Below are 12,091 nucleotides of genomic sequence, written 5' to 3' on the forward strand. Positions count from 1 at the left end.
GTAGGCCTGCCTGAAAAACAGTTTTTTAAATGGGGATATATTTTCTAGAATATCTAAGATCTGCAGTTGTTTTTTTTTAAACCAAACTTAAGCCAATATGGCTAAAAGAGACCTAAGAATTTAAAGAGTCCCATTATATTTGTACAAACACATGATATTTCATACAGTAATCTTTCAGTAGCATGTCTTAGAGCAACTATGAAAAAATAAGTTGAATTTATTGACAATAAATTAACAAATGAAAACCCAAAAGTGGAACCCAGAGCATAATTGTTCCACATTATTGAAGTGATGAGCAAGAGAGGGCTGAATAATCCGGAGACTTGGTCTCCTCAGAATGGCAGATGCAGTCTTGATTTTTAATGTTTTGGAATGGATGATAAGTATAATGCATTTAACTCACCCAACATACTTATTGAAGCATTGCCTTGCACACTGAGAATACAGCTGAGGAAAAAAAAAAAAGAAACAGAAATTCTCTGCCCTCATGAAACTTACATTCCAGTGTGAAGCCGTCAGCAGTAAATAACACAGGCCAGTAAAGAGTAGGTCAGATGGTGATCAATACCTGTGGCGGATTCATTTTGATATTTGGCAAAACTAATACAATTATGTAAAGTTTAAAAATAAAATAAAATTGAAAAAAAAAAAAAAAGCTACAAAGAAACAGATAGGGTAGGGTGCTGCAGTGGTAAAGAATCCTCCTCCAATGCAGGAAACCTGGGCTGGTGCAGGTTTGATCCCTGGATAGGGAAGATCCTGTGGAGAAGGAAATGGCAACCAACTGCAGTATTCTTACCTGGAAAATCCCATAGACAGAGGAGCCCTGTGGGCTACAGTCCATGGGGTCGCAAAGAGTCAGACATGACAATAACTCAGAGGCGGAGATGGGTGGAAACTGTTTTCTCATGTAGGGTTGTCAGGTCAGGCATTACTGATTTAATGACACATGAGCTGAAAGCTGGAGGAACCAAGCAATGAAATCAAATTACAGTTGATTCTCGAACAAATGGAGGTGCCAATGTCCACAATCCACATATAACATTACAGTTGTTCCTCCTTCTGCACAAAGGGGCTCATGCAATCCAAACCCATGTTATTCAAAGGCCAGTTGTATTATCTGTAAGGAGAGAATACTTGTTAGAGGACACAGCACAGTCAAACATTCTGAAGTAAGGATATACTTGCCAGGTTTAAGAAGCATCAAGGAGACTAGTGAGGCCAGAAAGAATGACTAACAAGGAGAGATGAAGGAGGTGAGATGAATAAGGTTGCAGGTGAGCCAGTTCCCCTGGGCCCCTACAGCCATGGTAAAGCTTAGCTTTTATGCTGAGTGGGATGCGGGGAAAGTCTCAGGGTTTACAGTAAGGAAGGACATGATCCTACCTGAGTTTTGAAAAGACAACTGCGCCTGATACATTGAGAACAGACTCTGGGTAAGGATCAGGTATTGGGAAGGGCAGAGGCAGGGGGATCCATAAGGAAGCCATTGCAATAACACAAATGGAAGATGATGGTTTCAGGCAGAGAACAGAGAAGAAATGCAAGTATTAACCAGATTCTGTACCTATTTGGTGACATGGCTTTGCTGCATATTGCATGTCAGTCATGATAAATAAGAGGAGTCCAGGATGGTTCTGCCTTAAGGATGAATTTGCCACTAGCTGAGATGCTGAAGACTGGGAGAAGAGCATCTTTGGAGAAAAGGAAATCACAAACTTTGATGGGAGATGTGTCACGTGTGAGGTACCTGTTCCAATATCAGAATATATATGTTGGGTAGCAAAGACAGATGGAGAAGGCAATGGCACCCCACTCCAGTACTCTTGCCTGGAAAATCCCATGGATGGAGGAGCCTGGTGGGCTACAGTCCATGGGGTTGCTAAGAGTCAGACATGACTGAGCGACTTCATTTTCATTTTTCACTTTCATGCATTGGAGAAGGAAATGGCAACCCACTCCAGTGTTCTTGTCTTGAGAATCCCAGGGACAGGGGAGCCTGGTGAGCTTCCGTCTATGGGGTCACACAGAGTCGGACACAACTGAAGTGACTTAGCAGCAGCAGCAGCCAGGACAGAAACATTAAAAATTAGAAGTAGAGTTCATAGCCAGAGGTGTAACTTTGCACACCAGCAAGAGGATGGCATTTGAAGCTCTGAGACCAGATAAATCATCAAAGAAATGGTGTTACAAAGAAAGGAAGTGTGGCCAGGAGAAAAGGAAAAACTCATCAAGTTGAGAAAGACGTTCCCAAAGTATTTATGAGCACAGTAGACCTGTGCAGTCATAGTCTTTCTGTTTGAATAACATATTTGTTATTCCCAGTAGACACTCCTGATGCCAATGACTCCTGGATGATTTATTCACTCTGGACAGATTGTTAAGCATCCACTGTGTACAATGCTTCTTATTCCTCCACCAAAACAGAAATCTGCAGATTCTTTAAGACTGTTGGACAAAGATGGGGTAATGCACATAGGCAAAGATTCATTCTTATCGAAGTTGAGTCTTTTAATGGCTCAATCTTTTTTAAAGACAATACTTAGTTCAGTTTATTTCTCTTGGGCTGCACGGGGTCTTCATCACTGTGTGTGGGCTTTCTCTAGTTGTGGGGAGTGGGGGTACTCTCGGGTTGTGGTTCTCGGGCTTCTCATTGGGGTGGCTTCTCATGTGGAGCACAGACTGTGGGCACACGGGCTTCAGTAGTGGCAGCACACGCTCCGTAGTTGTGTGCCTGGGCTTTAGTTGCCCTGAGGCAGATGGGATCTTCCCCAACCAGGGCTGGACCCAGTGTCCCCTGCGTGGCAAGGCAGATTCTTAATCACTGGACCACCAGGGAAGCCCCTGGTTCAATCTTCGTACTAGGTTAATGTATGATAGTTAGTTTGTTGAGGAGGGGAGGGGAGAGTATGACCACACTTCAGAAAGCAAAGCACACAGCCCAAATAATAGGATAAGGAGGAAGGCATGGATGGGTAAATAAAGATTAATCTCTAAGAACCAAGATCCTGCCTCTCCATTCCTCCAGCAGCATGCTGTGGCAGGCTGATTTTCTTTAGACTCTGGAAACATTAATTGAATAAATTACTTCTATTCATTATTGTAATTACAAATTCATGACTTTAATTTTGAAGTCATCTTTTTTCTACCCTCTGCTCCAGTGACATCTGAGTGCTATTGATTATAAATGTCAAATTAAGTTTCTAGGCATATTTTCCTTGTGTTGGGATCAATACATAACTTGAAGAGGTCCTTTGATAGGACCACTGAAAGTTATTCCTTACCCATGTGACATTTGGGCTGTTTTCCCTCCTGAATATTTTAGTTTGCTATTGACAGCTTTCACTTCCTAAATGTTTACAGGGAAATAAGATCCTTCCTTCTTCGTAAACCTGAACTTCCTAACTAACAAAAAACGATATCTTGATACATTGATACACATGGGATCTTGAGTCACATGTGTATTAATTTAACTTTGGGTTTATGAAAACCCAGATTAAAAAAAAAAAACAAACTGATTAAGGTGCCCCAACTGTGTTAATTATTTATTGAATTCTTTTTACCAAAGTATTCTTAGGTTTTTCACTTTTCAATAATTTAATGTAGAATTCCTTCAGCCATTGGAAACTGCTTTATTTACAGTTTTGCAAGGACTCAGGTTTTACACATAGTTTTTCTAATGTCATAAAGTCATAAAGTTTAAGGAATTTAGAAAAAAAAATATTTGCCTAAAATATTACTTTCATATTTAATCACTTCATTCATTCATTTACTCATTTGATCGTTTATCTGTTAATTGATGCAGCCAGTGCTGTGGAAAACATGTAGTTTCTTCAAAAACTTCAATATAGATCTACCCTATGATCAGCAGTCTTGCTTCTGGGTATATATCCAAAGAAGATAAAATCATTACTAGAAGAGATACTTGCACTCCCACATTTCTCTTCAACATTATTCACAATAGTCGATATAGGAAAACAATCAGGAACCCACTGATAGATTTAGTGAATATATATATACACACACACACACACATACATATATATGAGTAAGAAATGGCAACCCACTCCAGTGTTCTTGCCTGAAAGATTCCATGGAGAGAGGAGCCTGGCAGGCTAGAGTCCGTGGAATTGCAGAGTCGGACATGACTGAGTATATATATAGGTAGAGATAGATAGATAGATATATCACAAAGGGAAATTATTCAGTTTCAAAAAAAGAAGAAAATCCTGCCATTTGCAACAGCATTGATGAACCCAGAGGACATTATGCCAAGTGAAATAAGCCAGACACAGAAAGACAAAAAGTATGACTTCATTTATATTTCAAATTTAAAATAAAAACAGATTCGTAGTAATAGTAGAATAGTGGTTACCTGTGGCTGAGGTATGGCAGCAAAAGGGATATTTTAAAAGAAAGAAAGAAAGTAGACTGGTGAGGGCTAGGTAGCTTTGGTTCCCTCCATGGGCACGGTTGGGGCTTCGCAGATGGTGCAGTGGTAAAGAATCTGCCTGCCAATTCAGGAGATGCAAGAGATGAAAGTTCGGTCCCTGGATAAAGGAGACCCATTGGAGTAGGAAATGGCAACCCACTCCAGTATTTTGCCTGGAAAATCCCAGGGACAGAGGAGTCTGGTGAGCTACGGTCCACAGGATCACAAAGGATCAGACACGACTGAGCGCGCGCGCACACGCGCGCGCACACACACAGGCGCTGTTTGGCACCATGGTGGATGGGGCGTGCTCTCGGTGACACTCAGGGAGCGATACACAGCAAACCAGAGGCTGAGGCAAAGAAGTTCATGGAAACCATTGAGGATAACAACCGGAACTGCTTGAAGGAAAAAAAGGAAGACACCGCCTTTATTATCGTATGGCTCCTCGTCTTTTCTTCCCACCCGCCACAATCTTCTCCCTTCTCTCATGTCACAGTGTTTTGGGTTGCTCCTCCCAGTGAGTCAGTGGACATGAAGGGTATATTTGAGCCAATGTGTGTCAAAAATTTGTGTGGATGAAAAATAGACGGGTTCTAATAAACAGCCATGGCTTGTGTTCTCATCGAAAAACAAAGATACAAAAATCATGCCTAGTATGCCTTTTGCTAAAATGGGACATTACAGTTTTTAAAGACTTCAGATAATTCTAAATTAAATTCACACAGCAATTTTTTTTCAGGTACAAGAGGCAGAATAATGTAACACAACGAAAATAGAACTGGATTCAAAAAAGAGATGGAGGGTGTATCCTAGCTGACTACGTATTAGGTATGGGCCCTAGACATATGACTGCTTTTAAATCTTATTGTCTTCATCTGTAAAATAGGGATTAAAAAGATCTTTCCTTTGTAGAGTAGGAATTAAATAAGAAACTGCCAAACTCCATAAAAATGTTGACCATTAAAAAAAAAAATGTTGACCATATATTCATTCAAAATATTTATGGAGCATCTACTGTATGCCAAGCAGTATTCTTGGCCTCAAGATACAACAGTTAATAATAAAGTGAAAACCTGTATGCTCCTAGGGTTTTTAATATCTGCGTGTAGGTGTGTATGCAGATAAATAAACAAAATGTAACTTTGGCCACCTCATGCGAAGAGTTGATTCATTGGAAAACACCCTAATGCTGGGAAGGATTGGGGGCAGGAGGAGAAGGGGACAACAGAGGATAAGATGGCTGGATGGCATCACCGACTCGATGGACATGAGTTTGGGTAAACTCCTGGAGTTGGTGATGGACAGGGAGGCCTGGCGTGCTGCGATTCATGGGGTCGTAAAGAGTCAGTCAGCGACTAAATTGAACTGACAGTATATAGTATGTCAGATGTGTTAAGTATGGAGGAAAATAAGTCAAGAAAGGCAGAGGAAGAGAGCGGGGAAGAAAGAGGAGCTGTGGTTTCAAATTGGATGATTTAAACCTGCGAGGACTTGTGGACAGTTATCAAACCTTCAGCTTTAACTCTGAGAGGGCAGATATATGAGCAGAGGAGTTACATGATGGCATGTGTAGATTAATTCACTTTCCCCCATTTTGCTGGTTAGAGAATTGAGTCCTGGGGAAGTTGAGGAAATGTCCAAAGATTATGGGTTTGATTTAACCCAAAGCTGAAATCAAGAAACTTTCTACCTCTCATTAAGAAGAAATGAACAGAGAAAGGTCTGTTCACTTTTGTGTGAATTCAAGTCAGGCAAGTAGACGGTATAACAATGCTTCAGCAACCAAGACCCTTCAGAAGGCATATGCCAACACCATGTGGGCGCCCATCTATGAGAATTGCACTCCAGTGAGAAGAAAACAGCCAAAGGGTTGGTTCTGCCCTCATCCAGTTCAATCACACTACCGCATACCTCTCAAACCATCAATCTAGCCACTAACAGCGTCTTACTCTTCTGTGCAATTCTGTATTATGGAAGCAGTGAGCTATTTCTTAGTACTCAAAGCCTAGTTTCAAATAGTTATAACTATAGCTCCTGACACCCGTCAAGGAAGGCATTTCTAAAGTGGCCATCAAAAATACATATTCATTTAGTTATTGAGAATGTAAAAGCAATCCCTTCCTTCTGCCTGTGGGGAACATCATTTCTCCTACTGCAATGTGTTCATAAAAGAGCAATATTTGTGCCTAGAACTCAAGTGAAACAAATGTCCTTCTTGATGGGAAGTGTCCACACTAATTTGGAGCTGTAAAATAAGAATTTGAAATTCACCTTTCTGTGATATGACATTTGCAACTTCTACATAATATAACTCATGTTGAGCTACATGAAAGGACTCAGTGGATGGCACTACACGATAAAATACCAGGCTGATGCTCAGAAATTTCCTCCGTACCTTTTCAAAGGTGCTTATTTCTAGAGTGTGCTCTTAGGTATCTTCTCATCCTTCTTGCTTTGAAATGTCACCCTTGTTCCATCAAAGGCTCCTGTCTGTGTGTCTGACTCGCTTTGCAAATGTCTGACAGAAAATTGTCAGAGCAAGCTATAAAGGGAGATGCCTTTTGTCTCAAAGTGGAGAAGGTGGTGAGTTTTGCATGACACCGACCCGCTGAACAAATGCTAGGCGAGTTCCCCAGCTCTTTGAAAAGGCATGAAGATAATGCCAGAGGGTTGAAGAGTTTCCCAGCCCTACTGTCTTCATGTACTTCTCTTCACTCTCCCCGTCTCGAGCGACTCCAGACAAGCTCTCTAGAACTTGCCAGGACTCTGCCAGCTTGTGCTCAAGACTTCCTGATACTGTACCAGACCAAAGAGAGCCCTACCAATGAAGAAGATTTCCAGCACAAATAGACTCCGATCTTTAACACAATCATCTGGAGTTTAGTTTGCAGACTTTGAAGAGAAGGCTCTAAGTTGGCAAATCCAACAGCCAGGATGGAAAAATCAAAAGCGCCTCAGTGCTCTCAGAATTCTCATGAATTCTGTGGAACCACCGAGCAGCACCACAGGAGTGAAGGTTGCCAGCCTTTGAGGAGCAGCACAGAATCTCCACCTTGGAAGCAAGTGACCTATGGCACTGACCTACTCGTTCTAGGCTTTGGACACCTATGACCTCCCTGCTGAGTGGTTGCACTTTCCACATAGAACAGCACAGCTCAACTCACAGTTTAGAACACTGCTTCTCCACATTAGTAAGAAAATGATGCTTCAAGGAGTACTAGAAGGACTTGACAGTTTCTGGTTCCGAATGGAGAGAGCTTATAAGTCACCACTGCTTCCTAACAAGTAAAAATCTGAAGGGACTTAAAAAATCAACAACTCTTCTTGGATCCACAGAGAGAGCAGGAACACGGGGCAAAACACTGTCCCCCAAGACTGGAGACAGGCAAATACAGGATATCACAACTCACTGAAACAGAAATTCCCTGGCAGAAACCACCAAAGTGTTTTCATGGCCGGAAAACCTGAACTGCAATAGCTGAATTCCCAGAGGCTCAGTGTGGACAATTCTGAGAATGAAAAATTCCAGGGGGATGCAGTCATAGGGAAGACCCTCACAACACCATGAAATTTATCTCCAGACTTGACCATATTCCTATAGTCAATATCCAGGAAAAAAGCCCCCTGTGATTCTGAAATATGCCACAGCACTCTGTTTTCAATGGCACCCCACTCCAGTACTCTTGCCTGGAAAATCCCATGGACGGAGGAGCCCGGTAGGTTGCAGTCCATGTGGTCGCTGGGAGTCGGACAGGACTGAGTGACTTCACTTTCACTTTTCACTTTCATGCACTGGAGAAGGAAATGGCAACCCACTCCAGTATTCTTGCCTGGAGAATCCCAGGAACGGGGGAGCTGATGGGCTGCCGTCTATGGGGTCTCACAGAGTCGGACGCTACTAAAGCGACTTAGCAACAGCAGTACACTTTTTTTTTTTAATTTTTATTTTTTAGATGTGCAGCATGTGGGATCTTAGTTCCCCAACCAGGGGTCAAACCTGTGCCCCCTGCATTGGAAGCACAGAATCTTAACCACTAAAACAGCAGGAAATTCCTGTTCTTCTTAATAAGACTTGTCCTTGGGAAAGTAGGTAATCACAGTCAAACTTACAGGGGTATTATTAGAGCCTAATGATCTGGGGAAGAGAAATAACCACTGCCAGCCTGTTCTAGCCTTCCACGTGGGAGAAGGGAATTACCAAACTCTAACCCATGCTAGCCATCTTACCCCACACAATGGGGAGAGAAAACACCTGAGGAACACTTATGAAGCTCACAGGCTGGAGGCACAGATTCATTTAGAGACTGAGACCCAACCACAGTACCAGAGAACACTTCACTCCCCCATACCCCACCACCACATTAATAAAGGCCTGTTAACAGCAATTCATTCACCATTTACCTGATACATCATGCCCAGCACTCAAAAAAAAAAAAAAAAAAAAAATGACAAGGTATCCCAAAGGGCAAAAACCGCCACTTGAAGAGACAGAACAAGCAGAAGAACCAGACAGGGAGTAGATGTTGGAATTACCAGGCCAGGGATTTCAAACAACTGTGATTACTATGCTGAGGGCTCTCATGGATAAAGCAGACAGCATGCAAGAACATATGGGCAATGCAGGCAGAGAGGTGGAAATGTTAAGAAAAACTTCTGTGTGTCTCTTTTACTTTCCAGAGCCATGGAATCTAAAAAAGAGATGAAGCAACTTTGAGCAATGCTGTCCTTTCCTAAATGTGGCAGAGTCTAGTTTTTCACTGCAGAGCAGAATATTGCTTTCTGTTCATTCATTCAAAAGATATTATGGAGTGTTTGTAACATGCTCTGCACTGTGTTTGGAAGCTGGAGAGGCAAGAGAAACTATGACCCTACATGGGAAGGGCTCATAGTGTCATGAGGGCTGTCCTACCAATGGCATTTATGTTGGTTGATGTCAAAATGTCATGGTTCCAGAGTCAGGAGTGATATTGGGATTAAATTCCAAGGGGAGGTGACATTTGAGCAAGATTTTATCAAGTAGGATTTTATCAATAAGGTAGCTTTGCCTTTGTCTGTCTGGGGGTAGCAGCATCTGTGTCCTGGGGAAGAGAGAAAGAGGGCAGTCCTGGGGGACAATTCCAAGCCAAAAAAAAGAGCAGATGAAAAAATGAAGTAGTTGGAGTGAGGACTGACATTCCATTGTGACGCTAGAGATAAGACAGAGGAGAAACCCTTGCTGGGACTGAAGCAGTGTCTGCATTTCTACAAACCAGCAAGATGTTTTGAATCCAGTCGTGTGGCATGACTTCCCTGAGAGTCAGAAGTGGCTTTTGGCCTCAACCTTCACCAGCTCCTCCGAGATCTCTGAAAACATTCAGGGAAATATGCAAATGTGGCATTTCCAATTCAGTATAAAGAGTGCTGTCATGGCTCTCGGGGAATGGAATTCCCATCAGAACATTACCATTCCATAGAGAGGTATTGCTCTGTTGCTTATGGCTGAAGATGAGTCGTTTTCTTGGTGTCTTCCATCCTCACCATTAAGCACATAATGAGAGAAAGACAGAGGGGCATAGAATTTTCTCTGTGTTTCCAATGCTTCAATACATGAGAGCAAAACAGATGAGTCTATTTGAATATCTAGTTTTCCTTTCTACCTGTCTCAGAAAAGTGATTGTTTCTAGAAACTGACATCAGCTCTGACATACACAAAATAAGAGCTTTCTTGTCCTATTTTATGTATGAATCCAAGCGTAATCCTCTGGGTTTGTCTGGGAGGCTAAGTCAAATATTACAAGGGACCTTTAGATTGTGAACAGAGTCAGAAATGAGTACAACACAAACATATTAAAGGGAGGCAATTAAATGCAAACAAACACTATTGCCGTTTTCTCCTAAGGAAATATAATTAGATTGCCAAGTAGATTGCTTTTGGATTATTTGGATTAAGTGCTGCATTCTTGAAAGCTTAGTGATTTTCTGGCATTTCATTCCCTTGGAAACTGTGAGCTTCCACTGTTACAAGCTATGCAGATTCTCTCATGTGCTTTGGGCATTTTTCGACTGTTTCTAAGACAGAATCACAGCATTTGTAAAAGGACATCGACGAGCATGAAGAGCAAGGATTAAGGTCAAAGAGTTCCAGCTGATTGGGTAAACAGGCAAGTGGCATCATTACTGCAGCCTCAAAATATACAGACAGAGCCCCACAGATCAAAGAGAACAAACATTCATTCTTGCTTGTAAAGTGACTTTGAGTATTTAATAAGCTGTGCCACGACACTAAACAGCCTCTGCAATAGTTACCTCAAGACCTGTCCCTTCAGTCTCATTTATGCCCACTTTCCAAGCCCAGGAGACCTTGGAAAATAACCTTTATTTACCATGTTCTTAGTTTCATACTGAGTTGAAAGTCACCTCCCAAGAGGAAACCCTCCTGAGATTTCACCTGTGTCTTATTAATAAAGTTTTCCATTTACAGAAAGAAGATCAGGCATCTAAATAAGGAACCACGCTGCAGCCACAGGAAGAGATGAAAAAGGAGAAGTCTAGGAAGATGCCAGTGCTAAAGATTTATTAGAAAAGCAAAAATGAGCGACTGTTGATTTTCCGGCTGAACTACCCAAATCCCCCAGAGAGTTGGAACCTCAGCTAGAACACAGACTTGATGGAGTCAAGAGTCACCTGTCAAATACATGGACATACAGCCACCAACTGGGTGCAGACATCCTGACCTAACCGCTCTGATTTAAGCTGGAAGTGTTCTTTTAAAACTCTGAGTCTTCTGGGACTGACTGCTGTAACTGACATGCCCTGGGAGAGCAAGCAGTCTGTCTTCTTAACAAGGTTGGTCCTTAGTGAAATGATGACATGGGCAAGTTGAGATTGTCTTCCTATCCACTTCCCTTATAAGTTGACCACCAGGCTCAGGCATCCATTGATCTTTTTTTAAGGGCCCAGGGAAGTCTGTCCAACACAGACTGAACTGATGAGATTTGAACTGACTAGTTAGCATCCTGAACATCCAGCACCCACTTCCTCTTCTGCTTTATTTCTCCAAGCTTTGTTCACTAAGTGAATGTAATGAATTTGTTGAATGGAATCACACCAATTGCTTTTCATGTGAATGTGTAAACCCTGGTGGTATATTGGTACTTTTATTACATGATTTCCAGAAGCTTACCTTAATCTCCACGTGGGGTTTTCAGAATTGCGGCAAAACACTCTGATGAGTGAGCGATTAGTGGTAAGACGATGTTGTTCTGTTACCCATCTCTGATCACCAGAATGCAGTGTTGGGAGATGTCTGAAGACAGTTTTGAACTGTACCAGACAAGAGGACAGCCTAAGGTAGAGCTTTATGCCAGAGGCAGCAGACGTTGGCAGTAAATTGAGAGATGGTGAACATTTTAGGCTTTGAAGGCTGCATGGTCTCTGTAAGTACCCAACTCTGCCATTGTGGTGGGAAACTACCATCAATGATACATAATACATGAAAGTGGCTGCATTCCAAGAAAACATTTTTTTACAAAAACAAGCAATGGTCCATATTGAATCCACAACCTATAGTTTGCCGATCTCTGTTTTATACAAGTCAAAGAAAGACACCCATTACCCATCTGCCCCAGCTGAGAGAGATTCAACATCCAGACACTTAGGAGGAAATAACAAAGTTAT

General features: G+C 42.0%; 1 long non-coding RNA gene across 2 annotated transcripts in view; it reads right to left on the reverse strand.

The window, feature by feature from the left end:
• Window positions 1–850: 850 nt before the first annotated feature.
• The window catches only part of LOC132344094 (uncharacterized), a 54,095-nt gene continuing 42,854 nt past the window's right edge, over window positions 851–12,091 (reverse strand). For both annotated transcript variants that reach the window (XR_009493210.1, XR_009493211.1), the window contains exon 4: window positions 851–1,120. This is a non-coding gene — a long non-coding RNA (uncharacterized lncRNA). The remainder of the gene's footprint in view (window positions 1,121–12,091) is intronic.

This window comes from Bos taurus, chromosome 27 (genome assembly GCF_002263795.3).
Source record: "Bos taurus isolate L1 Dominette 01449 registration number 42190680 breed Hereford chromosome 27, ARS-UCD2.0, whole genome shotgun sequence".
Lineage (NCBI taxonomy): Eukaryota > Metazoa > Chordata > Mammalia > Artiodactyla > Bovidae > Bos > Bos taurus.